Source organism: Lepisma saccharinum, chromosome 3, assembly GCF_977018435.1.
Source record: "Lepisma saccharinum chromosome 3, izLepSacc3.1, whole genome shotgun sequence".
Taxonomy (NCBI): Eukaryota; Metazoa; Arthropoda; class Insecta; order Zygentoma; family Lepismatidae; genus Lepisma; species Lepisma saccharinum.
In genome coordinates, this window is record NC_139231.1 from 96,178,662 (window position 1) to 96,203,852 (window position 25,191).

General features: G+C 37.2%; 1 protein-coding gene across 1 annotated transcript in view; it reads left to right on the top strand.

Moving 5' to 3' along the window:
* The window catches only part of LOC145985616 (adhesion molecule nephrin-like), a 375,184-nt gene that overhangs the window by 1,437 nt on the left and 348,556 nt on the right, over window positions 1-25,191 (top strand). The window lies entirely within an intron of this gene.

A 25,191-nucleotide genomic window follows, 5' to 3' on the forward strand; every position in this document is an offset into this window, starting at 1 on the left:
ATCGATGATGATCAAGTAACTATAGATATCAAGAGTTTGTAAAAGTCCCGAATCAGTCATGCATATTTTTTTATATTTCCCATTGAGCGTTGATTGTTTATTTTTATTAACAGTGTGCTATTTAAATATTTAAGTAAGCCTTTAATGTGCTGATGACGAATCTGAAAACCTTCCATTAAATTTGTCACGGTACTTCCTTAGGCAAGATAAGAGATACTAAAATATTGTTAAGTTGGTGTTTTAAGTTCACTTTATGCACAGTAAGGCTAATTGGGACAGGACCTACAGTTTATGTGCCTCAACCGGGTACTTAAGAACACCTCTGGGTTGTAACAACCCCATTATTGCAACCCATACTTGTTCGCAACTGTACCAATGACGTTTTGAAGGCACGGTTTGATCTTGTACTGGTCGGATTCCCGCCACACCGGCGGGAATTTGTACCTCATTACGTCACTTTTTTACAATTGTTATCCAGGTACCAGTGTGGTATTTGAAGGGGGTGAATACAAGCCTAAAATAATACCCTATCTTCATCTATCGTTATACATGCAGGTACACTTTTGGTTCTTATGAGGCTCCTCTGAATTTCTATACTGAAATCCTTCATAACTTTCCCCCCAAACTGGAAGGGTTTCAAATTTCACACTGCTGTGTCTTGAACCTACATCCATTCCTTCATCCTTCCATTGTTCTTCAAGCAATGAGACTGAAAGAAATATAATTCTTGCACTTATTTTCGATGGATTGTGGTTTGCAGAACCCATTGCAAGAGTTAACTTCAGAAAACTTCCCAATTTAGAGTCCATATGAAATCCTTGACCTCAGACGTGATCAAAACTTTACCAGAGTTGTCTTCCGGCGGGGTATCTTGACTAATTTCCTCTCTCAAAGGCCGATATTGAACTTTGCTTATTCGAATCTAAAACCAACCAGGGATCACGAAAAAATAAACCCGAGTTGCCAAAGAGGATCCCAAACTTTAAGTTTTGCAGTTGGCTAATATTTCATACAAGAGGTTTATTTTCTTAAGCAGAACGTGCTTCGTTCAGGGAAATTATAAATCTATTGTGATTCTTCCACTTGGTTGATGCACGCTGTATGACTGAAGGGTTCAGTGGTGCCCACTGGGTGGGTGAGGAGGCACTGGCCTCCCCTCTGTAATGGATCAAACGTACTTCCTTATTCGTTTCTTCGCTCTATTGTTTGTATCTCTATTCTGTGTTTCTTGCATCTTCTGTTTAGTTTGCGTGACTCTTCTATCTTGATTACTCCTCTCTTCTGTTTCTATCTTTTCTCCTTCGTTTCTGTATCGTTTTTTTATACTATATTTTTCTCCTCGCTTCTTTATCCTACACGGAATCGAATCCAGAACCACTTGCACCAAAGCGAGAGCGCTAACCATTAGGATAAACATCTCTCTCACTGTAAATATATATAAACTGGATGTCTGCGTTACGTGTAGGTAGCAGAATACAAAAAATGTCAAATTAAGTGAAACATATATGTGCTTACAGTATATTTAAAGAGACCGGATGTTTCCTTTCCCTTCATCAAGAGAGTGGTCTCGTATTTGTTTGCACTTCGGTTAATTTAGTTAGCTTTTCCAACTTTTGCGTTAATCTGTATGGTGAAGTTGACGAATGTACTGGAAGCGCAATGGTAGGGTAAAGTTGTATGAATCGCATCGGTTCCAAAATCGTACGACTGGTATGAAAACTGAACATTGGTAAAATCTATCGGCTGTAATCCCCAAGAACACCGCATATCAGTTGCAACTGTTGTTGAAGTGATAGGCGTTGTATAAGCATTTGAAGGAAACACCTGTCCTTCATGCTATGTTTTGCATCTTTTCGTAAGGTTATAGGAGACTAGTGAGTTATATATTTTGAACTTCAGTTACTTATCACATATGTCAATTCTGTTTTTAACAACATTCGCATTATGGTATTCTTACGCAGTGAGGAAGGGATTTTTGTATTTGAAAATGGCCGGAGCTCCTAAATCGCACCACGTCGCGTCTGCCCAAATCGTGCCGCATTTCTCTACAAAAAATCTGCGAAGATTCGCGTTTCTAGAGAGACATCGCAGGCAATGATCTCACGGGACCTTTGTACATGACCTATGTTTGACACTTAGTCCAGAGACCGAAGTCCCCTTCCTAGGTGCCGGGCCCAGCTAAACGGTTTGATTCCAGGGTACGTGTGACCGGATCGGTTTTTACCCCCGACGAATAGCCGACTCGTGCATAAAGTGACGTTGAATAATAATAATCAATAATAATAATAATAATGACGTAGATAATAATAATAATTGATGTTAGCCAGCAGAAATGCTTTGCTGACTTAACGTTGAACTAAAATATAAATACCAACAGTTATGAGGATTAGTATATTATTTGTATAAACGCAAATCATAGTCAAACATAGATAACAAAAATGTATATTATATAACACACAAAAATAGACACTCTACATAACCCCTCGCTATCACTCAGCATTCACGCACTCATTCAAACTTCAGGGGACAAATTACATTAATATAAATACATTGGCCCTTTTTTAGACACCATGCGATATTTAGTTTTTCTTATGAATATTAAACTGCGCCCGAAGACGTTAATTTGCTTAGAATTAAAGATACTAAACTTTAATTTGCGCGTGCTCATTAGAGTCCAGCGCAGATATTTCTGCCGTGCGATGCGCGAAACAACTAAAGAAGCAGTGTTGCTAATGGAGCAGATAGAAAAATCGCTGCAGCGCGCCGATGCACAGCTGTTACGTACAACAATAAATTTAGAGAATTCAGGTCTATCTAACGTTGAGTTTTAAACGTCATGCATTATACCAGGACTAGGATTAATATGTACTAACAAGTGGCTTTGTATGTAGCTACATACATATGGACTAAAAATTCGCAAAATATGAACTAACACATAAGTAAAATTACCAAAAATGCTGCAAAGAAGGCTTCTTCATACGATTCCTTATTTGAGTGATTTCAAACAAAATAAAAAAATAAATATATTATTTTTCATTGCATTAATGCACTGGTGGCGTTCTAACTTTTCACTCCCAAAACCCGTATACACTGGTATGGAACTGCAACGGCAGATAATAACATGCCAACGTGTTAAACCGCTACAATTGCACCATAACACTCCTCCTGAAGCAGTATTATTATTTCCTCTCTGAGATCGGCGACAATCGGTTGCCTTTGTTGTACATTTACAAAGGATGCCGGCTTCCACAACAATAACAAGTACATATACTGCCACTAGACGATAAGCTGCGCGGCTTTTTCTTTTGTTATGAACCAGGGCCGGCGCTAGTCATTTTGCCTCCCTGGGAGGTGGCGGCAGATGCCGCTCTATTTCGACCCCCCCCCCCCGGTCATTACGCAGCAACGGAAAATAACGTTTTCATCGAAAGCGTCCACTGACGATTTGGTCGCTGGTCTTTGTCGTTCTTTTCCGGGAGTGTGGAATGATGTGGAGGGGCCTTCTGACATCTCAAGAGATTGTCTTTCGTTCATGATAGCCCTGATTGTTCTTTCAGGAACTCCAGTCGCAGCCGCTGCTCTCTTGCCAAAATGCTTTATTGGGATGCTAACACCATGACTGGCTTCCTCCTTCATGAACGCGTGCACGTTGCTTAGAATTTCCAGAGCTTGGCTATGCAAGGTTTTTGATTTCAACTTCGACAGAACTGGAGGCATTATGGAATTTAACGTTCATTAGCAAACACACACTTTTACATACACACACGCAATACACGCACACAACGTCAAACCGGTCAAATACTTAGTATAAAATAAAAATATGGTGCTTCCAATCCAACAAAACTCACCGCCACTTTATCTGCCTTTCCCCTTCCGTGACAGAAATAGTGCTTCATTATTACAGTTGGCAACTGCATAAAAGAAGCAAGCACTACGCCGTGCTATATTGCCACATTACCGTCCCTGCCGAACGGTGGGAACCGCGAGCTGGAGCGCTATTCAATTGTTTTCAATGATGTTTGCGCGAGTGTGTCCAGGAATGGAATGACAATATGGCAACAATAGCGAAGGTTTTCGAGCAGGGTAGAACACATGATGCTAAGAGAGAGGGAGACGAAACGAAAATTCGTTTCTACGCAACGGCAAACTTACGTGTGTGGCACTCTACATTCTGCCAACGGGCATGACACGTAAACTTTTTATTCTTGCAATTTATTTAGACATTTAAATAATTGTTGTAGAATTATCACTAATGCGCCTTGGAACTTCAATAACATTAGGCTTAGACATCAACTGCAAGGCACACATGTTTACAGAATGAAAAGTGAAGACACTTATGTATGAATATATTAAAAATAGCACGAAGTTAACTTACTTCCTCACTTAGCAAACTTGAGAGGTGATCTCTGCAAGAGATACACGATTTATGCAATTGTAATCAAATATTTACCGAGTAAAACATATAAGGTGAGATCAATAAACATTATTACTCAACAGCTCGGCGCAGAGCATGGAAAAACAACAGTATGCTGTGAATATCTCTTCCGAATTAGCAATTGTGAAATTTAGATTATGTTGGCAAGAAATAATTTAATCAATACCTTTGCGACTTTTAACTTTAAATACAGGTATATTTTCGTCCGACGGCCGATCTTTGGAGGCTTGGGTAGATGATCACTCACACATATAGAAAATTAACAGTAGTATACTATACCATCTCGGCGTTCTAGACGTTCCAGCGACGTTTACCGTAGTCCTCTAAACGGATGCGTGACGTCAATCCGCGGTCCTGCTTGCGACACTAACACTTCCCCACGCTACTTCTTTGTAGCGGCACTTCGCAATCTTCTTGGACACACCTTCCTTCTACGCTTCTACATCACGGCGATTATCTTGTCGGCCTCGTAATGGAGCGATTAATTGCTTCGCATCGTCTCTCTCTCTCTCTTTCTGGGGGGACGGCGAAAACGGGCGAAGTTTCTTTACCGGGGGTACTCGTGGATTCTCGCTGCTAATCTCACGCGGGACGTCGGCGTCGTCTCAAGACGCAGTAGGTGTCGCTTCATTATCTCAATCTTCTCTTCTAGACGGTAGATCTAAGTGTGGGCTGGTGTCGCTTCATCTTCCAATTTCTCTCTCTCTCTCTCTTTCTCTCTCCGTAGAATTCTCGTCGGGCGTCGGCGTCTCGACTGGCGGTTTTCGGCGGTATCATTTCATGGCTTCTAATCGGGCTGTGGGCGTTATTTGTGGCGATGTGGCGTTTGTGGCTTTTGTGGCGCTTGTGGCGGCGTTTTAGTGGTGTGACGTCGCGACGCTGAGCGATAATCTGCTGCGTTGTCGGCTTCATGCAGGCTAGGAAGACCCATAGCCCTCCTTCTCTTGATTTTAGCCCGCCATAGTTGTATTAATGTTCCTGGTCACAAAACGAATAACGCGAATCCAGTGCACAGGTCACTAATTAACACTGCGTATTCGTACAACTAGTCACTGTCACTCACTCACGCAGGGTAAAATACACGGCGCGGTAGAAAAAGACAAAGTCCCGAATCTTTACTCCGACTGTCGCAGAGGTGTTGTCGGTTCAAAAACTGGCGGTAGACTGTACGTGTTTGTTCGATCTGCCACTATTTAAAGACAACTTGAAATTTCGAAATCTAACAGACTGACTTTTAGGCGCGGAAATCTGCAGTTACGACGTTGGTGGTCAAGCGTCCCTTTTTGCTTGGTCCAGCACACGTGTTGCGTTAGAATGGGGTGAAAAGAATAGTTCTACCCTCATCCGGTACGTAACATGTTCCTCCAGTAATTGGCCTCCCACGTGGACTTTCCTGTCGCCAAATGCACAAAAGTCGCTCAAAAACAGTGAAAGATTTATCACAGCACATTGTTAGTTCCGAGCTCCTACGACCGAAAGGGGGAAAAGTCGACAAAGGCAGAGAAACACAAAAGGTTCAGAAACGTGGTATTTTTCTACCGAAGCTACAAGCGGATACGAAGGTTACAGAAAATATAAAATAATGAAAGTAGTATAAAAGTATATATTATAAACTCGATAAATGATGAGCCCCCTCAGGCAGATTTGGCTACACTTAAAACTAGCTCAAGATGAGCATATGAGCTTATTGCTCAAGTGTGGTACTCTGTCTAATCCAAGATTTTTGTAAAAATGCCCTCGGGAATTTCCTGTGAAATGATGACCCCCCTCAGATTGATTTGCCTACACTTACAAAAGCCCGCATCTGTGAGATTGTTGTCCATAAGCTTGTTAAAAATATGCCCCTCTTGATATTGTTTATGCTACACTTAAAATTAAGCCACCCTCACCCACACCCACCCACATATACACCCACATATACCCCCCTCACACACACACACACACTCATGTAATGCAATAGCTATTGCATCATGCTGTGCAACAAATTATTATCCAATATTATGCAACAAATTATGATGCAAGAGCTATTGCATCATGCTGTGCAACAAATTATTATCCAATATTATGCAACAAATTATTAGGCATGTATTGTTTTCTAATTGCTTAATTATGACATAATGTGATGATGTGTTATATTCTGATTGGTTTATTGTTTCAGAAGTTTTAATCCGTGCTTAGGGTATATAAAGAGATTTTGCATTACATATCAGCCAGTATTGTGAGAGTGGCTGAGGAGTACAGATGTGTTGTTACAGTGCTTTTCATACTACAGGCCTGTTTGGTTTAATATATAACATTTCTTATTATTCATATTAAATATATTTCTGGTATATTGAACAAAAGGGCTTATATTTTGTATAAAAAATCTGATATTTGTTACATCCAGCTTGTTTGTTGTAATCCACTCATATTTAGAGTCAGGCTTATATCTGTCCCAGCCTGTTATACAAAAATCAATACATAACACAGTGTTAGGTCATTGCCTTTCTAGGACATGAATGTCTGTGCAGGTATTTGTGCTAGGTCAGTGTAGATCAATATTTATTCTCTTTTTCCACTTGTAGGCTATTAGCTTTACAACCTGTCATAGTAAGCATAGAGTTTTGATTAAAACCCAAGAAATTTTATATAATAAACCGAGGATAAAAATTAATAATAATATTAATAATAATTAATAATATTAACATTAAATATATACAAGAAATATACAAAGCACACTGCTGAACCCAACTTATATTTTTTATTCAGTATAAAGTTTTGAATTGAAGCCCAGGAAATTTTATATAATAAACAACAACAAAAATGCCGAATCAAAAATATTGTAATCAATGCAATAAGAATATATCCAGCCCCAATTGGGCCAGGCACCAAAGGAATTGTGTTCTAGACAAATGCAGAACTCCCACTAAAATATGCCCTAAATGCCATAGAAAATATAGCATGGAATACTTCACTTATAAACATAAGGGTACTTGTTCTGTACACTCATCAACATTGCCCCCACAACCATCTACATCTGGTCTGAAAAGGAAGCATGAAACACCTGTTAATGCTAGACCGGCAAAGCAACCACGCTATGCATCACCTATCCATAGCAGTTTTAATGGCTAACTTAGGGATCACTGTTTTAAATCAGAGCCAAGATGTGCCATTAAGAATTTTTTGAACAGTATAAATTCTGATGTGCAGGCAATTCTAAATGCACAAAATGGCTCTTATAAGCTGTCTCTCAAATTGTTTACACAATATAAGAAACCAAATGGCACAAAATTTACACAGCCCCACATAACAGAAACTGTACCTGTATACTCAAATACAAATTCAGACAAAATAATAAGCTGTTTGATAGATCAATTGAATATTAAACACTCTGAATTTGCTGGAAAAGAGTCAGGATGGAGCCTATGCGGATCTCCTCACAAGCTCTATGTTAATATTTCTGAATTCAGCCCATTACAAGGATCTACATATTTGCCATTACCTGCCAATATTAAAAACAAAAGAGCCGTGGTTAACATAGAAAATAATGATGAGAAATGCTTTTTGTGGTGTATTTTAGCTGCTTTGTTTCCAGTTTCAAGGAATCCTCAGAGAATAAGTTATTATAAACAATATGAACACAATTTTGATGAAGCAATGGAGGGTTTAGAATATCCAATGTCTGTTCAAAATATTGATAAATTTGAAAAAAAGGCCCGGGATATCAATGGTAAACAATTATCTATTAATGTATTTATTTGTTCTACTGGCCGTGGCAATTGCTTGATAGCACCTCTCAGAATCAGTACATTTGATGATGATTCTGCTGTTCCGATTGATCTGCTCTTAATTGAAGGGGATGGCACACACCATTACACTCTGATACATAATCTTGAAGCTTTAGTCAGAACACAACTAGACAAATCTAATAGAATATTTAAGTTGTGCAGAAGATGTTTAACTGTATTTGATGGTAAAAAAATAATAAATGGGGTTTGTAAAGTGAATGCAGAAATTGCTAAAAACAAGTTAATTGAGCATCTGAAATACTGTGGCAACCATAAACCTGTTCATATGGTGATGCCTAATCCAAGTGAAAAAGCCAATTTTAAAAAATTTGAAGCCTTGTTGGAACACCCAGCATATATAGTCTGTGATTTTGAATCAAATCTCAAACCTCTTGCATTCTGCAGCCCAGATCCTGATGAACCTTCAATTACACCATACCAGTTACATGAACCTTCTAGTTTTTATTATGTTGTTGTACAGGATGGTGTTGTTAGTAAAGAATATTTATACATGGGACCAGATGCCATCAAAGAATTTGCACATAGAATAGAAAATGAGTGCCATAACATAGCATCTAATGTCTTATTAAAATCAAAACCCATGTTGCCTTTAACAGAGAAACAGATTGAAGATTTCAACAATGCAGAAAAATGCCCGGTATGTGATTCTGAATTTTCAGATATAAATATCAAGGTACATCACCATTCCCATACAGATGGTAAATTCTTAATGGCCCTGTGTAATAGCTGTAATATTAAGATCCAGAGACCAAAATTTGTCCCCATATTTTGCCATGGAGCATCCAATTATGATTTCCATCATTTGATCAGATACGAGGGGTTTGACAAGCAGAATTTAAATATTTTAGCTGAAAATAATGGGAAATATATTGCCATTAGCAAAATAATTAAAGTTAATGGTGTTCCTATTCACTTAAGATTTCTTGATTCCTACAGAATTCTGTCTGCTAGCCTGGCTACACTGGCCACTCAATTATCTGATGATCAATTCAAAATCACATGTGCTTTGTTTCCAAATCAGGACCTGAAATTAATTAGGCGGAAGGGTGTATATCCATATGATTATGTTACAGATTTTTCTAAATTTGATGAGTGTGCTCTGCCACCACAACAAGAGTTTCACAGCAAAATCAGAGGATCTGGAATCACTGATGATGATTATCACCATGCCCAGTTGATGTGGAACAATTTAAAATGCCAGACATTTGGTGATTATCACAAGGCATATTTAAAACTTGATGTCACTCTCTTAGCTGATATACTGCAGGCATTTAGAAAATCTTCCATGCAAAATTATAAGCTGGATCCAATGTATTTTTACAGTGCGCCAGGCATAGCATGGTCTGCAATGTTTTTGAACACTAAAATGCAATTGGATCTGATCCAAGATCAGGATATGTATCTGTTTATGGAGCAATGTATAAGAGGGGGCATGGTGCAATGCTCTCAGAGATATGCCAGAGCAAATAACAAATATATTCCTGATTATGATCCAGCACTGCCATCAAATTATATACTGTATGTAGATGCCAACAGCCTCTATGGTTATGCTATGATGGATAAACTGCCATATGCAGGGCTTGAGTGGGTTGAAGATTTCAATATTGAAGATCTTAAGGATTTTGATGACAGTAACTATGGCCTATTCTTAGAGGTTGATCTGACAATTCCTGATAATTTACACAACACATTTTCTGATCTGCCCCCAATTCCTGAGGTTGAGTGCTCATCTGGCTCTAAACAGAAGAAATTGATGATGACTCTGGAGCCAAAACAGGGTTATGTCATATATTACAAAAACCTTCAGTTCCTGATGAATCATGGTGTTCAAGTGACCAAAGTTGGCAAAGTTTTGAGGTTCAGGCACTCAAGATGGTTAAAGCCATATATTGATACAAACACAGAGCTTCGAACATCTGCAATGAGCCAATTTGATAAGTACTTGTTTAAATTGATGGTAAATTCAGTGTATGGCAAAACAATTGAAAATGTCAGAAAACATATTGATGTTAAAATAATTACTGACCCCAGCCGGAGCAAAAAATTGATTGCAAAGCCTAATTTCAATTATAGAAGAATTTATGATGAAAATATGGCACTTTTCAACATGAAAAAAACAAAGATTAAATTTGATAAACCTATTTATGTAGGGGCTGTGATATTGGAATTGGCCAAATTACACATGTTAAAATTGTATTATGATGTGTTGAAGCCTTTTTATAAGGATCGTGTAAAACTGATGTACATGGACACAGATAGTTTTGTTCTTGATATTCAAACAGAAGATGTTTATCAAGATATAACACAGCCTGAATTGTTTAAATATTTTGATACCAGTGAACATACAGAGATTCGATCCCACAACAAAAAGGTGCCTGGCAAGTTAAAAGATGAGACACTTGGTGATGTTATTGTGGCATTTGCTGCGTTAAGGGCCAAGATGTACAGCTTTGAAACATGTAGTGGTGTTGTTGCCAAAAAGGCCAAGCGCATTAGCAGAGGAACTGTGGACAAAGAGCTTGAATTTGAAGATTACAAAAATTGCCTCAAATCATGTAGCACAATCAGAACATCAGAATCCAGAATTCAGAGTGTGGATCACTTGTTGACTAGTAATATTGTAAGAAAAGTGGCTCTGGACCCACATGATGATAAGAGATGCATTTTATCATGTGGCATACATACTCTACCATGGGGTCATTGTGATTTGAAAAATGGCAATCAATGCCCAATTACAGAGCATGATTTGAAATAAATAAACATGCCTATGAACGTATTTGGGTTCAAAAAACAGGCTATTATGGACCTGCCAACACCACAACCCTCTTCTGATATAATATCTAAACTAAGTGCTTTGTTAATTATTCATCTGATCAGCATACTTACAGATGTTGATGATGAAACAGGTAAAACATTGTACATATTTAACAATAATTTAAATCATTACCAATTACCTGTAGGTGGTCAATTGCAATTTATTACAACCCCTGAGGGTAATGTCAAGATTTCAATAGGGAGAAATATTTATAGAATTAAGCACTCAAACATGGTTTCTGGCACTGTATATACTGTTTCTGCTGGTGACTGCTTATATATTGAGGTCCCTGGATCCTATGACAAGCTTATACCTTTTTTTATAGAATTAAGAATCAGATATTCAATAATAAATAACCACTAAAACAAAATGCCTAATGATATATTTGGCCATACAAGACATGAAGATCACAGTGATGAGATTCTGATGCTTGATGTCAGAGTCAAGAAATTAAGAAGTGATTTACAAGCTTTACAAACCACACTCAATGCCAGTCTTCAACTAGAAATTACAAATTTACAATCACAATGCATGGACCCTCTTCTTAAAATTGATTCTGAACTCAAATTGCTGCTTCAAAAATATACTGACCTGGCCACATTAGATAATTTTCAAAGTTTAGAAGAGGCTGTAGCAGCTCTTCAAGCCAAATTTAAGACCCAGGCCACCAACTCTGAGCAATTGAAACAACAATTGGAAGAGCAGATAAATAATATCCAGACACAGCTCCAAACAATTGTCAAAAGCATAAAATCACAAGAAGATTTTGATCTAGTGATTTCCACTCTAAAGGAACAGATTCAATCACTGGAGATACCTAATCTGGACCCCTTGAACAATGCCATAGCCGAGGTTAAAGAAAAAATTGAGACACTTGAAAATTATATGAACAACTTGCATCTTCTGATGCTTTGAGTGCAATAACTCGGAGTGTTGCCAACATTAAGCTGCAACTTGCAGATATAGCCCTGCTCCAAGATGCTATGCAAAGTGTGGCTGATGCTTCTGAATTAAACAATGTGAAATTGGCACTTGAATCTTTGCAAAATTCTGTATCAAATCTGCCTACATCACAGGAACTTAAAAATATTAAGAGAGCTGTGAATCGCATAATGAAATCAGAAGATATCAAGAATATCCAGACACAGATCAAACAACTTACTCAGACAGTGGCCACTCTACCAACTAATCAACATATTAATGAACTCCATGCCCTGTTTGAGGATATCAGAAGACAGGTCCATGATCTTACTGCTCAAAATTCAAAATTGGCAGTTGTTGAAAATTTACAGCAAATTGTAGCCAATATCAAGCAACAGCTAGGGACCATGGAATCCAATCAAGCAAATGCTCTGTCTGTTTTTGCCACCCAGCTACAAGAAATTGTGCAACAATACAAGAAACTTGTTGTGGACATAATAATCAAGCCAGGCCATGATGATGTTGTTAGGACTATCAATGAGCACCTTGAATCTGTAACAAGTAGATTGCTTACAGCAGAAAAAGAAATAACCGGCATAATCGAGAATCCTAAACATACAGTAATTCTTGAATTGTACATCATCCCCAACAGAGAATATGATTCACCATTTACACCAGGTTGCAAAATATATATGCTGTCCCCTGCACAATTTTATTACCAGTTTTTTGTTGGGGGCACACTGAGACCAATCAAGATCAAATATTGGCTACAACCACAGGCACACCACTACCCCACCTTATCAATAACAAATGCTGACAACAAACCAAAAATCACCAGTGTGGAGTTAGAGGATTTTACAGACCCCAATACATTAGAAACATCTTATGTTGAAGATGATGGCTCTCTGGAATTTCATATACAAATAGGAGACAAATTATATTTAGAAAATCCTGTAGTATCAGCTGCTGAACACCCCATAGTTGCAATATTCTTGTTTTCATATTATGTCTAGACAAATTATTGTTGATGAATTACACAGACAAGCCAGACATAATTATAAGAAACTGCCAGTAGTTACAAAAGGCATAGATGATTTATGGCAGTGCGACTTGATTGAGATGGCAAGTGGACAGCTGAAAAACTTAGACAAAATCAACAAGGGCTACAAGTATCTACTCACTATAATAGACACATTTTCAAAATTTGCCTGGGCTGTGCCACTCAAATCCAAGACTGGAAAATGTGTTACAGAAGCCATCAGAACAATCATCAATCAGAGTGGAAGATCACCGCGCTATTTGCAAACAGATAATGGCAAAGAATTTTATAATTCTGTGTTCCAACAATTTATTAAAAGCCAGTCAATACAACATTATTCGAGTTACAGTGAACTCAAGGCCTCAATTGTAGAGAGATTCAACAAAACCTTAAAAAATCTTATGTATAAACAATTCACTCTTCAAGGTAATTATAAATGGTTCAGTATTCTTCCAGAACTTCTACAAAAATATAACAACTCGGTCCATTCCACAATCAACATGAAACCCTCTGAAGTAACTTCATCTGATGAGCAAAAATTGATCAGCACTGTTTATTATCCTAGATACCAGCCAACAACAAGAAAAGCCAAATACAAGGTGGGTGATCAAGTAAGAATCAGCAAATATAAGCACTTATTCAAAAAGGCTTTACCAGAAACTGGAGCACTGAATTATTTACAGTGGTTCAAGTTAAACCTGGGACCCTTAACACATATATAATAAAAGACCACCATGGAGAAATTCTCAAAGGCCGGTTCTATGAAGAAGAACTCAACAAAACTAAACAGCCTGACACATATCTCATAGAAAAAATCATCCGCAGAAAAGGCAACAAGATACTTGTCAAATGGCTAGGACTCCCAGAACACAGCTGGATCGATGCAGACAAAGTGATAATATGAGCACCTGGGATGTTATAAAGAGGCTGCCAGAACCTGAACAGCAGATTAAGAGAAATGGCAAGTTGCTGCCTGAAAATATTAGATGTCTTATTGTTGGGCCATCGGCTTGTGGTAAAACTACACTAATGATTGATAATTTTTTATTGGCACCCAACTGGTTAGACTGGAAAAATAGGCACTTGTATGTCTTCTCTAAGAGCTTGGAACAATTAAAATATCAGCAACTGATGAAGCTATATGATGGATTGGATATAGCCACTTTTGAACCAGATGTTAAACCACTCCATGAATGTCTCGATAATTATGTTGTTGTGTTTGATGACATTATACTGGATAATCAAAACAAGGTTAGAAATTTCTTTACACAGGGCCGACACAAAAACATTGATTGCTTCAACCTGGCACAGACTTTTTCTAAAATTCCGAAGCAGCTGATCCGAGACAACAGCAATTTTATATGTGTGTTTCATCAAGATCATACCAACCTCAAACACATACATGATGAATATGTAGGTGGGGACTTGAGCTACAATGATTTTTCCAAGTTTTGCAGTAGGTGCTGGAACCAGGACAGTTATGGGTTTGTCACAATTGATATGACAAGAAAACCCAATAGTGGCAAATACAGAAATAAAATCAACAATTTTCTAGACATTGAAACATATATAAATAACCATGAAAAGGCCAATTATTGATGATCTTAAATTAAGAGATTATCTTGTAAAAAGATTTAAGGGATGGAAATCAGAGAACCGAGGAATTTATGAAAAACACAAGCAAACAGAACAGCCTATTATTGATGCTATTAGTGAATTAGGTAAAAATATCAAAACTGTTACAGAGCAAAATCAAAATTTGATCACAGAGCTTGTACCTGTAGCTGCAAGGAACATATTAGATTATCCAATCACCCCACTTTCTAGTATTCATACACCTAGTCCTGTTGCTCCTCGAAGAATTGAAGCTACTCAGGATCCTATTGAATTGGGTCTTCTTGCTCAAAAATATTTAAGCACACCTAAAGACAACAAAGATGAGGTGTTTGGCTTATATGCTGACACAGAGCGTGATGGTAGCATCATACATAGAATTGGCAATTTCAGAGTAACATTTATGGGAGATGATCTGATTGTATATTCAGAATCTCATCTTGGAGAAAGAGGGGCTTTTGTTAAGTATCCCGGCACACCTGGATTGTGGGAACTGATGACTAGGAAGAGACCTGGCAGCTATACAGATCAAGATTATGAGCATTACAAAGAAATATTAATAAAATCAGATGCTCTATACCAGAACAATGATCCCACACAAAAAAGAGTCAAGTCTAGCAGTGGAGCAAAATACAACAATTTAATCAAGCCCATATGGTCACAAATTAAGACAGGCAGTGGGATCAAACAATACAACACCCTGCCTAAAGAATTTGTGTGGGTTGATGATGTCAGGAAACTTGTAGATAGGTTGCTGGTGATAGCTGGGGAGGAAAATGCTGGCAACCACAATTTTTACAATGAAAAGTTTGGAATTATGGACATGATAAGCACAAAATTGTCTAATTTTATAGTGAATGACACTAAGGGCATTGGATATCTTATAAAAATTATTAATACTCTACCACCTAAATTTTGGAATATCTCTGAGGGTCGGGGGTTGGTTAATGATATTATAAACAAGCTGCCATTTGAACTACACATTCCAGGCTATCAGTATTGTGGTCCAGGTACAAAACTAGATCATAGATTAAACAGAGGTGATCCTGGTGTTAATCCCCTAGATGCTGCTTGTAGAGACCATGACATAGCATACAACACACATTCTGATCTTGACAAGAGACATGTTGCAGACAAGAAATTAGAAGAGGCTGCATTTGGTAGATTTGTAAGCAAAGATGCTTCTTTGAGTGAGAGAATAGCAGCATTGGGGACCACCATAGCTATGAACACCAAACAAAAACTGGGGTGGGGGCTGTGAATATGTATATAATAAACCTGGAATGAAGGCCAAGGGTGTTATGTATCAGATACCTTATGCAGGTCTTAAATCTCTTAAAACTATTGATAGTCTTTTATCCAAAAAGCAGCGCAAGAAAAAAAATTCTTGTATTGCCAAGGGCCATGGTATGAAACTGTTGCTTAGTACCCCCAATTAAAAAAATTACAGCAATCTAGAAAAAAATCACATGTGGGTGGCTTCATATTTACTATCCCGGCCATCTTAGCAGCACTTGGGGCTGTTGGGAGCTTGGCTGGGGGATCAGCTGCCATAGCAAAAACAGTAATAGATGCCAAGAAGAATAAGGCAGAATTAGATGTATTGAAGCGCCATAACCTGACCATGGAGAAACAAGGCAAAGGTGTTAAGAGAGCCATGAATAAGTTTAAAAAAAACAAGAGCCGCTTACAAACCAAGATATTGAAGCTTTAATGAAGCCACTGGGCATCAAAAATTTTAGAGGTGTGTACATGTCTGATTCTTTACCAGAACAACCACTCAACAAAGAGTGTGGCATTGTTAATTTGGATAAGTACAAAAATCAGGGCACTCACTGGATTTGTTATCTTAAATATTTAAAAAATGAGGCATTTGTGTTTGATTCATTTGGAGGTATTCCACCTGAAAATTTAATAAAATATCTAAATTCAGCTAATCTTTATTACAATAATGCCCGTGTTCAAAACTTCAAAGATGTTAATTGTGGACATTTGTGTTTATCTGTTCTGAGATATATGTCTCAAATAAATAAACCATCAATTGAAGATTTTCAAAAAGCCTTGTGGTATTTAAAACATCATGGGGGTATTCCATCTCACCAGCCAAAATTCAATATTGAAGCTCAGATTACATGATGACATAGTGTATCCCAAAACAATAGCTCTCAGAGCATTTTATGTCATATACTTGATCCCTAATATTACACACCACAACAACAAAATTGCAGTAGGGGATCAAAACATTGTCATCACTCCAGAGCAATATAATCTGTCCACTCTAAATGTTCAATTACCCAGAGGTATAGTATTAACTCAAAATTCTGTCACTCACAGAGTAGAGATTGTATCTGCTACAGAAACAGTGGATCTGGGTACTATAGGAGAGCTGTTAGGCTTTGAGAACAACACAAGACTTGAACCAGCCATCAAACACACTGCTATTAATATACCTAAATTCTTAGCCATAGAGACTCTAAATATTCACTGTAATGTGGCCGAGGGTATGATCACCAAATCAAATGGCATAGGCACTCACAAACAAACTGGCATCATTGCAACATTCAAACCTAATTCTGAATTTATGGAGCCCATCATCTACACTCCATCCCCAACATTATATTTTCCTGTGTGCCATAATAGAATAGATTATATTGAGTTGATGGTCACTAATGAAAAAGAAGAATTAGTTGATTTTGCTGGAGCCACAACAACTGCAATCATAGAGATTAATATTTAAATAAAAATACATACAAAAAAATGGAAAATATTGAGAGTCATGAGCTACAATCATTCCCCCCAAACAGGAGGACCTTTGCAAAATTTAAATCAACCCAACACAGAGATTGAGGTTGATCTTGATGTAGGGGATGGCTTTATACACCCCCACAGAGCAGATTTATACATCAAATTTGATGTTGTAAAGCTCGATGGTACAGATTATCCGGCAAATTCAAATATAAGATTGGTGGACAATTTTGTGCCACATCTGTTCTCTGAAATCGAGATCAGAAAACATGGTGTTGTTATAAACAGAGTAGATTATCCCGGCATTACCTCCACAGCTTTGGCCACACTAAAATTATCCAAAACCGAGGCTTCTTATTACAAAATAGGTGGATTTGAGGCTGGTGATAAGATATTATCTAAAAGCCACACTGTGCTGTTCCCCATGCGCCTGTTGCCAGGATTCTTCTCAGATTACAAAAACATTATGTGGAAGGGTGGTTTAAGAATCACATTTAGAAGAGCTGCCAATGATAATAATGCTTTGATGAGGTACAGTACATTAAACTCTACCGGGGAAGCTCTGCCTAATACCCTACCTGATGAGGGCAAGTGCCTTATTCAGACTATGGAGCTAAGAATCCCGGTTGTTGAATATAAGGCCAGTTATGCTCTTAAATACAAAGCAGATATAATAAAAAATCCACAGGTTCCTTTACAATTTTATACATATCAATGTGTACAGAAGCCCGCCACTGGTACCTATTATGAGTTTGATGCTACAAATTCATTCTCCAGTATACAATATGACATGCCAGATTTTGTGGTGGTACTGTTTCAAACTGGAAGACACAATAATCAGGAAAAAAATTCAAGTAAATTTGATAACTGCAACATCAAGAACATTTATCTTAAAAATGGCAGAAATGAGGTGTTCCCCAGAGAAAATTATAATTTAGACATGTCCAAGGATGATTTTCTTAAATTATATGAAGCATTTACAGCATACCAAAGGGTCACTACTGGCAATACTGACATGTATTACACACCAGATGAATTCAAAGCACAGAGACCCATGTTTGTCATCAACACTTCAAAAAGGAAACAGGTTGTGGTTAATGACAGGACAAACATTAAAATTATCTGTGAATTCCACGATACACTCCCTGATGACACCATATGTAGTGTTATTCTTATAGGTCAAAAATCATATGTTTATGATGTAAGAAATGAGAGAGTCACAGAGCAATTCTAGAAGGCCTCTGCATATTACCGGACCGGAAGTAAATATATGTGGGTGTAGATGTGGGTGGGTGTGGGTTTTATGAGCATCTTGGCTTAATTTTAAGTGTAGCAAAAACAATATCAAGAGGGGCATATTTTTAACAAGCTTATGGACAACAATCTCACAGATGCAGCTTTTGTAAGTGTAGGCAAATCAATCTGAGGGGGGTCATCATTTCACAGGAAATTCCCGAGGGCATTTTTACAAAAATCTTGGATTAGACAGAGTACCACACTTGAGCAATAAGCTCATATGCTCATCTTGAGCTAGTTTGAAGTGTAGCCAAATCTGCCTGAGGGGGCTCATCATTTATCGAGTTTATAATATATACTTTTATACTACTAATGAAAGCCTAGGATATAGAATAATAAAAAAAAAGTACGTGACAAAAACTGATTGTCACAATGAGCCACACAAAGAAACAGATGTAAGGAATCGAACAACAGCCTGTATCTCCATCCATACTTCAACATCTCAAATCTACCCAAGGAGAGAAAAAAAAAGTTAATGATCGGAAGAGAAGAATCCCATGAGAGCTATAACTAGATCTAAGAAATTGAATGTTGTGACCTAATTAAAACCCAAGCTGAAAATGACACACAATGGTATTGCTTCCTATGTGGAGAAGCTGTGGAAGGAAATATGGTACAATGCATCGAGTTTAAGAAATGGGTACATGATTTGTGTTCTGGCCTCTTAAACGAAGAACTGCATTTCTACATTTAGTATGTTTGGAATGATTGTGGCTCTAAATGAACATACTGCCAATAGAAAACTTGTCACTGTACTTTGTAGTCTTCGAGCTTTTGAAACATGCGTAACTCCGACGTCTACTTTTTTAACGTGCCTGACGTCGATCTGGTTCTACATTACAATGGTAATGTCAAACCCACAAAAACAATTAAACAAATGAACAAAAGGCAATCATTAATAACCTATTTACCTTTTTTCCCAGGGTAAGTGCCATCAGTCGGAGCCCAAGAGATTACATAGGGTAGAACAAATCACACCACAGGGTTAGTTCTATATATATACACTGTAATTTCTATAAAAGAGCACATGCATAAACATTACATCATTGCCCCTTTCATTCATACATTCACTCACGCATTCATATCTCGGCAATCCAATAGACATGAGTAATTAGTACAAGAATAGTTCGGCGGCATGTTTAAAGTTAGCTACATTGATTTAAACTGTTCTTAATTTGACATTTACGTTTGCTTTCCGGGAAAACCATGTTCCGGTAGGAGCTTAACCTGTACGACAAAACACTACTCCTTTTATGTTGTTGTAATTGAATCTTAATATTTATATGGTTACTTTTTGCGGTTAACCAGGACCACTGTTATATAATTATATTGACAATTTATAGCGTCGTACAATCTGAATGTTAAATACTTTGGATAAATGAAAGCTGTACGGTTTTACTAGTTAAAATTATCGTTGATACAATTTAATCACCGTAATAAGCAATGTCTTGGTAATGTTTACGTAATTAGCGAGTTCATTGGATGTCACGACGGGGCGAACGAAGCGTATCCCTTTTCACGTCCATTCCGGCTTACCTTTGTCGGCTCAGGCTAAAGTCCTCGTGGTGGAGTCGTGGATGTTTGCGGCGTGGTCAATAGATGGCTTCCGGGCGATAAGATTGGATCTCCGCATCTTCAAGGATTGGCAACTAGGTCAGACGCCCCCCCCAGCGGGGCCTTTCTCTGTCTCTACTCCATCTTGATATTAAACAGCCACGTGCGAAATAAACACAACACGGAACGGCGCGACACACAAAGCGGATACTTTACGCGGGTGGTTCGCGAAAGATTGTGTACAATAACACGTCGAAGAAAATCTGAGTAAAACTGTGTCTTCCGCTTCTCCGCTCGTCTATTTATTTGCGATTCAAAAGGTTCGTTACGGTACCCTCTCTGTTCAAGCGTTGCTAAATTGTCCTCAAGTCGTAGGCCCTTGTCCTGCTATCTTCGCCCGTATATTTGGAGTTCTTTGACCCTTCTCCAAAAGCACCTCGAAGGGAGGTTACCCAAAGACCGGGCCTATTGTAACCTGCACGTTCGTTCCGAAGACAGTGCCAGGGAGTCTGTAGCTATTGTTATCCAGTCTAGCTGTTTAACCTTTAATATCGGGCTTAATTTATCTCCTATCAAATTCTGCTTGGGGGATTTCGTCGATGATAATCTGCTGCTGGGCTGTCTTTAATTTCAGTTGAATCTGACCATTGGTAATAAAGTTGTATTTTTATATTTCTTTACCCGAGGCTCGGCCTCTTCTCTCGGGAAACAGGCTAGTCCCTCGCCCTTCGCCGTCCAACTCCCGGTGAACAGCCACAATCCAATTCATATTATTGCTTATTACGATGATTAATTGATTTACCTGATAATTAGCAAGATTTTATCGTTATACATGTTCATTTTCAATCTTTTAAATAACGGTGGATTTTGTGCTCTCTGGGGTGCGATCTAGGATACCAATTGCCTAAATTACACCATTCACAAGGGTGTGAAATTTCATATTTTTCTGGTACTTCCAACTGGAATAGAATTTTCCAAGGCTACGTTACTTTGTAACCCCACATTTTTGTACCATGAAAACCTCATTTGTTAAATTTTGTACTATTTTTGTACTACTCAAAAATGCTAAAAATAATTTTTGTACCACTCAATTTACCGTCGAAAAACAATAATCAATTTTGGGGTTACAGAGTAAGGTCTCAACCTCATCATCAGTTTCCGCTAAGTTATCCACATCAAAATATTGTACTATTTATGTACCATTTTGTACCACTATTTAAAAATTTTGTACTCATCAGAAACAGCCAGAAAAAGGGCGGGAAAATTTGTACCTTACAACCAAATATTTTTGTACCGTCTCGAGTTGCTTCAAATAATATTATGCTATTTTGTACTAATTTTTAAAATTAAACTTTATAAACACTACTTTACAACAAGTGGATATCCGATTTTTATACCGTTCTTAAAAATCCCCCCAAATTTTGAAATTTGTATTTATTTCTTAGAAGCAGCAATTCACGGAAAAAATTGGACAAAATGTTATCTAATGTGTGAGATTTTTGTCTGCTTAATATTTTAATAAAATCTCTAGAATGAGTACTTTCCAAAAAGCGCCTCTATTATTTTTGTACCGTTACGAAAAACCCGAAAATAATTTTCAAATTTTGGATTTTTCATATCAATGTACTAATTCATATGAATACATGGACAAAATATTATTATATTGGTGAGGTTAGGAGCTCCCCAGTACATTAGAGATATGTACTTTGTATCAAGTCCCTTTCCAGTTTTCGTAAAGTCACGAAAAACCCGGGAAATATTTTATAAATTTCACCTTCCTCGCATAGACACGCACTTCACAAGACAATATGAACAAAAAGGTAAAAGGTAGAAGGTAAAGGGTTCCCCTGTGCATAGCACAACGCCATGAAGGCGTATAGGGGGTGTGGGGGTAACGCCCCACACTTTCTTGATCCGGTCGTGAGTGGGGGTGATGTGATCAGCATCACGCCCCTGACCGCCTTTACCCCCCAGGGTTTCCCCCAGGTACCCATGTTATTCGACGCTGGGTGGGCGCCGGGGCCGCTTTCACCGTTAGAAAAGTTCCCGGATTTGAACCGGCCGGGGAACGAACCCGGGACCTTGAGCATGGTAGTCAGACGCGTTACCGACTGAGCCACCGCGGCTCAATATGAACAAAATATTAACGAATGTGTGAGGTCTATATCTGTTTAACGTTTAAATAAATGTTCTAAATGAATACTTTCTATTAGGCCCCTTTTTCATTTTTGTACCGTCACGGAAAAACCCAAAATAATTCTCATATTTTGATTTTTTCACATCGATGAACAAATTCTATCGAACCCATAGACAAAATGTTATTATATTAGTGAGGGTTAGAGCTCTTTAATCCTTCAAAACAACGATATGGACTCGAACTTTGTATCATGTCCCTTTTTTATTTTTGTACCGTCACTGAACACCCGGGAAATATTTTTCTTAATCTTACTTCTTCGCTAAGACACGAAGTTCAAAAGAAACTATAAACCAAATTCTATCGAATGTGTGAGGTTTGTATCTAACTATTCTGTAAATACAATTTTCTATGTGATTACTTTCTATTAAGCCCTTGTTAAATTTTTGTACCGTCACGGAAAACCCAGGAAATATTTTTGAATTCTTACTTAATCATTCAGACACGAAGTTCACAAGAAACTATGGACAAAATATTATCAAGTGTGTTAGGTTTGTATCTAAGTAATCTCTAAATAAAATATTCTATATGATTACTTTCTACTAAGACCGTTTTTGACTTAAGTACCACCACGAAAAACCCGGGAAATATTTTTGAATACTTACTTCTTCGCTGAAACAGGAAGTTCACAAGAAACTATAGACCAAATAGTATCTAGTCTCCGAGGTTTGTATCTAGGAAATCTTTATATAAAGTCACCTACATAATTACTTTCAATTAAGCCCGCTTTCGATTTTTGTACAGTCACGAAAAATCAGGGAAAGAATTTTTAAATATTATTCCTTTGCAGAGAAACGAAATTCACAAGAAATTCTAAACCAAATATAATCGAGAGTGTGAGGTTTGTATCTAAGTAATCTCTAAATAAAATATTCTATGTGATAACTTTCTATTAAGCCCATTTTTTATTTTTGTACCGTCGCGGAAAACCCGGGAATAATTTTTCAATTCTTACTTCTTCTCTGAGACACGAAGATCACATGAAATTATAGACCAAATTTTATCGAATGTGTGATACTTGTATCTAAGTAATTTTTAAACACGTTCTCCTATATAAATATTTTAAATTGAGCCCGTTTTATATTTTTGTACCGTCACGAAATATCCGGGAAATATTTTATTAATTCTTACATCTTCGCCAAGACAAGAAATTCACAAGAAAATATGGACCAAATATTATCGAGTGTGTGAGGTTTGTATGTAAGTAATCTCTAAATATAATATCCTATATGATTACCTGCTGTTAAGACCGTTTTTGACTTAAGGACCACCACGGAAAACCCGGGAAATATTTTTCAATTCTTATTTCTTCGCTAAGACACGAAATTCACAAGAAATTATAAAACAAAGATTATCGGGTGTGTGAGGTTTCTATCTAAGTAATCTCTAAATAAAATATGCTATGTAATAACTTTCTACTATGCACGTTTTTTTCATTTTTGTACCGTCACGAACAATCTAAGAAATATTTTCAAATTCTTACTTCTTTGCTGATACAGGAAATTCCCATGAAACTATGCACCAAATATTATCGAGTGTGTGAGGTTTCTATCTAAGTATTCTTTATATAAAGTCATCTGTATAATTACTTTGTATTAAACACGTTTTTGATTTTTGTACCGTCACGAAAAACGTGGGAATATTTTTTTGAATTCTTACTTCTTCGCTGAGACACGAGGTTCACAAGAAATTATAGACCACATTTTATCGAATGTGCGAGGTTTGTATCTAAGTAATTTTTATATAAAGTCATCTATATAATTACTTTCAATTGAGTCCGTTTTATATTTTTGTACCGTCACGAAAAATTCGGGAAATATTTTATGAATTCCTACTTCTTCGCCAAGACACGAAATTCACAAGAAAATTTGAACCAAATATTATCAACTGTGTGAGGTTTGTATCTACGTAATGTTTAAATAAAATATTCTATATGATTACCTTCTATTAAGAACGTTTTTGACTTAAGTATCAACACGGAAAACCGGGAAAAATTTTTTAAATCTTACTTCTTCGATGACACATGAAATACACAAGAAACTAAAGACCAAATATTATAGAGTCTGTTAGGTTTGTATCTATCTAAAATTTTTATAAAGTCATCTATATAAATACTTTGTATTAAGCCTGTTTCTGATTTTTGTACCGTTACGAAATATGCGGGAATGATTTTTTAAATCCTACATCTTCCCTGAGACACGAAATTCACAAGAAATTCTAAACCAAATATTATCGAGTGTGTGAGGTTTGTAACTAAGTAATCGGTAAATAAAATATCCTAAGTGATAACTTTCTATTGAGCAGGTTTTCGATTTTTGTACCGTCGTGGAAAACCCGGGAATAATTTTTGAATTCTTACTTCTTCGCTGAGACACGAACATCACAAGAAATTATAGACCAAATTTTATGGAATGTGTAAGGTTTGTATCTAAGTAATTTTTATATAAAGTCATCTAAATAATTACTCTCAATTGAGTCGGTTTCTTGTTTTTGTACCGTCACGAGAAAAACCCGGAAATATTTTTCATTTCTTACTTCTTTGCTGAGACACGATATTCACAAGAAACTATGGACCAAATATGATCAAATGTTCGAGCTCTGTATCTAGGTATTCTTTATATAAAATCATCAAAATAATTACTTTCACCAAAGAACGCTTTAGATTTTTGTACCGTCACGGAGAACCCGAAAAATATTTTTTAATTATTATTTTCCTCCCTAACACACGAAGTTCAAAAGAAACTATGGATCAAATATTATCGAGTGTGTGAGGTTTGTATTTAAGTAACC